Genomic DNA, 3,612 nt, shown 5'->3' on the forward strand with positions numbered 1-3,612 from the left:
TTGTAAATATCTGCAGATAATGGATGGGGAAAAAATCTGCAGATAAGCAGCTATGAAAAAAAAATCCTAGATTAGACTTAATACTTAAAATTGTAATACCTATTTCCATTATTTCATACATTTCAGGCCAGACACTCAAAATAATAGACAAAAATTAATGCAATAATAGATAAGCCTATTTGTAAATCATTAAACTGTAAATAGCTAGCCTGATCTCCCGAGACAGTGATTAAACTGTTTGAACAGCATCTGAGTCAAGCAGCATAGAGGATAGACATGTCCCATGGACAAGCAGAAGAGGAGGAGAAGATGTTGGATTGAACATCTGAGTCAAACCGCATAGAAGATGCCTGCTCATTTCCTTCCCCAGATTTGGGTTCAATGTGTCCTTATTTCTGGTTGTGGTTGGTAATTCAAATAGTTATTCAATCACCACAGTAGCTCACGTAGGCAAATGATCGAGCATATCGTGTGCATAACAGAATTCAACTGAGAGCAACCAACATCATCTCCACTGGTATGAGTACTTGGGCTCGGCTGCAGCATGATACGACGCCAATCAACGACAGCAGGCAGTTTCGACATCTCAAGCTCACGGAAGAAGGATGGCCTTTCCTGAGCTACAACCACTCCGATTCGCCGCGTCCTTACCGTGCTACTGCATGCAGCCAGCGTACATCGCAGTCGCCAAGGATGTCTCACCTTGGAGCCGCGGTGCCGCGTGGCTGGGGGTGCAACGACCATGTATTGTGACCAAGGTCCGGCGGACGGCACTGTGGATGGAGCGCAGCAGGTCGGCCAACGGCAGCGGTGCGACGGAGATCAACTCCAGGTCTCCAGCTACCATCCCTTTGTCCACCCTCTCCTCCACCTTGCGAACACATGGGGAGGATAAAGGTTGCGCTGCTGCTTCTCATCTGAGTTGTGCCGCGCCGCGCTGCCACCACATCTCCTCCTGATGATCGCCATGGTGTCGGTGCGCTTCCATTGGCGTCTCCACAAGGCAGAGAGAGTAAGACGCGGCAGGTGGAGCGAATGCTCTTAAGGCGGACAGCGCAGCGATAGGGTATGCGATCGGGACGAGACGCTGGAAAGTTCGACACAAAAGGAGAAAGGTCTGGTGAAACGCGAGGTGCTGTGCCCGTGGTCCAATGGCTGACTTAACTGCAACAGGAAGATCGAACGGATGAGCTTCGCTGGTGACGTGGCCTAATAAAATGATCGAGCTTGGCGCAGGATTCATACTATAGAGATTACTAATTGTATAGCAGAATTGCAAATTAGATTGCTTGAAGTTTTGTTTTCAACTCTAGTTAGTTTTCAAACTCTATTATGATGATTTTACCGAATTCACTACCGGAAACAGTAACTTTGCCGAGTGCCCCAGGCACTCGGCGAAGGGCCAAATACAGTCGGCAAAGGGTTTGCCGAGTGTAACACTCGGCGACCTTTACTCGGCAAAGTTTTTCTCGGCAAACAGTGTGTTTGCCGAGTGTCGACCATCGGGCACTCGGCAAAGCCTTTGCCGAGTGCCGCAATACACTCGGCAAAATATGACACTCGGTACAAAGACGTTAACGGGCTGTCACGGCGACGGAAGCTTTGCCGAGTGTCTGACGGCCAACACTCGGCGAAGTCTACATCTTTGCCGAGTGTTTCCCTAAATACACTCGGCGAAGTTTACATGTTTGCCGAGTGTTTCCCTAAATACACTCGGCGAAGTGTACAGGTTTGCCGAGTGTTTCCCTAATTACACTCGGCGAAGTTTACATCTTTGCCGAGTGTATTTAATAAAACACTCGGCAAAGATGCCCGGCCCGCCATTTTTTTATGCCCCCTTTGCCGAGTGTTTTTTTGAAAACACTCGGCAAAATGGTCTTTGTTTGCCGAGTGCCTACCCTATGGCACTCGGCAAACAAGCAATTCCGCCAAATTGTTTGGCCCCTTTGCCGAGTGTTTGAAGAATACACTCGGCAAACCCGTCTACTACTACCAGAAATGGCCTCTTTGCCGAGTGTTAACACTCGGCAAAGTGTCCTAATTCCTGCTACAAAATAGAAATGTTAGGTATAAAGGACCCCTCTCAAAAAACAACCACAGATACACAGGCATATTAATGGCAGCACAAGCATATAAATTGCACCACAGGATTCACAAGCACACAAATAGCATTCATAAGTTCTCGTCTAAATAAGTAATTCACAAGTTTTGCATCACAAACACAGAAATGACAATTCACTGAGGAGGATGAGGAGGACGTGCAGGTGGCCACTGCCCCCAGGAAGATTCTGCATTGGACGCCGCCGATTGATTCTGCACAAATGTAGGTAAAGAGATTTCATAGTCTAAACAAGTAATTCTAGTGGAAGTAAGTCTAGATTGATTGTAAGGTTGAGATTGACTCACAGGAGTAGCTGCAGGAGGTGGTGGAGGTGGCGGGAAGAGGTTCGGTGGCATAGGTAGTGGAGTTTGACCTAAACTGTGGAACACACTCTGCATGTATTGGAACATCTGCTCCGTCCTCTGCCTTTCAAGCTGCCGATCCGCCTCGATCCTCGCCTCTAGTTCCTCTTGGCGCTTCCGTTCTACCTCCACCTGGGCCTACAATATTTCATCCCAACCACTTATTGTCAAGCAAAAGGTAAGTACAAAATGAATGAAAAATTAAAGAAACACAACTAACCTGCAGAGTCTGCATCTGTAGCTGTGCAGCGGTAGGCCGTGGCCGTATCGCGGGGCTCGAGTCCGTGCTCCTTGCTCGGATCTGGGAGAGAGTGGGAGTACTGGCAGTGTCGATCACGCTATCTCCAATCCAATACGTGCCATGCTTCTTCCCTCCTCCTACCCTCATCACTATTTCAGCATCGATATCCTGAGAGCTCGGATCGAACTCTGGCCCGTGAACCTCCCTCGCCATGGCTGTGTACTCGGTGACGCGGCTGTGGATGCTGGGATGGCTGTACGCCTCGGGCGGGTCCTCCGGGTTGAAGTCGATGTCTGCCGTGGCCTTGCCCTTTTTAGACATAACCCATGCCTTGAACCGGGAGCACTCCTGACCATCATGTGATGAAGTCTGCGGAAAAAATGTAAAATGATTACAAAATATGCAGTATTATGTCTGAGAAAACAGAAATGAATTCACGTACCCATTTTTCCTTGTACTCATCAAGGCTCAGGCTACCTTGATGGTGTGATGCATATGGCATCTGCAGACGCCGCTCCCGGCAGGCATTGTGGATCTCCAACCACCCAGGCTGCAACCACACGTCCACCATTTTTTCCCAGCACCGGGTAAAGGATCGGCACCACCACGGAGGCACCTATATGAAGTGTGACATATAAATAACGGAATTAAGCGTAATTAATCTCTCAAATAGTAAATATAGTCTTTATGTACGTACCGCCATGAATTCTTCCTTGGTCAGGTTCATTGTCCTGGCCTCTTCTTTTTTGATCCTCATCCTTTTGTATTCAGCATAAAAGTCGATGATGGCCTGAACGCGCGCCTCGTAGTGCATGTCCTTAACAAGCTTCTTAGCGGCTTGTTCAATCACGGAGGCCGCCCTAGCCTCGAAGCCCTCCTGACATCTATAAAGTCCTGCGTATAGACGG

Source organism: Setaria italica, chromosome IV, assembly GCF_000263155.2.
Source record: "Setaria italica strain Yugu1 chromosome IV, Setaria_italica_v2.0, whole genome shotgun sequence".
In the NCBI taxonomy this organism is placed as follows: domain Eukaryota; kingdom Viridiplantae; phylum Streptophyta; class Magnoliopsida; order Poales; family Poaceae; genus Setaria; species Setaria italica.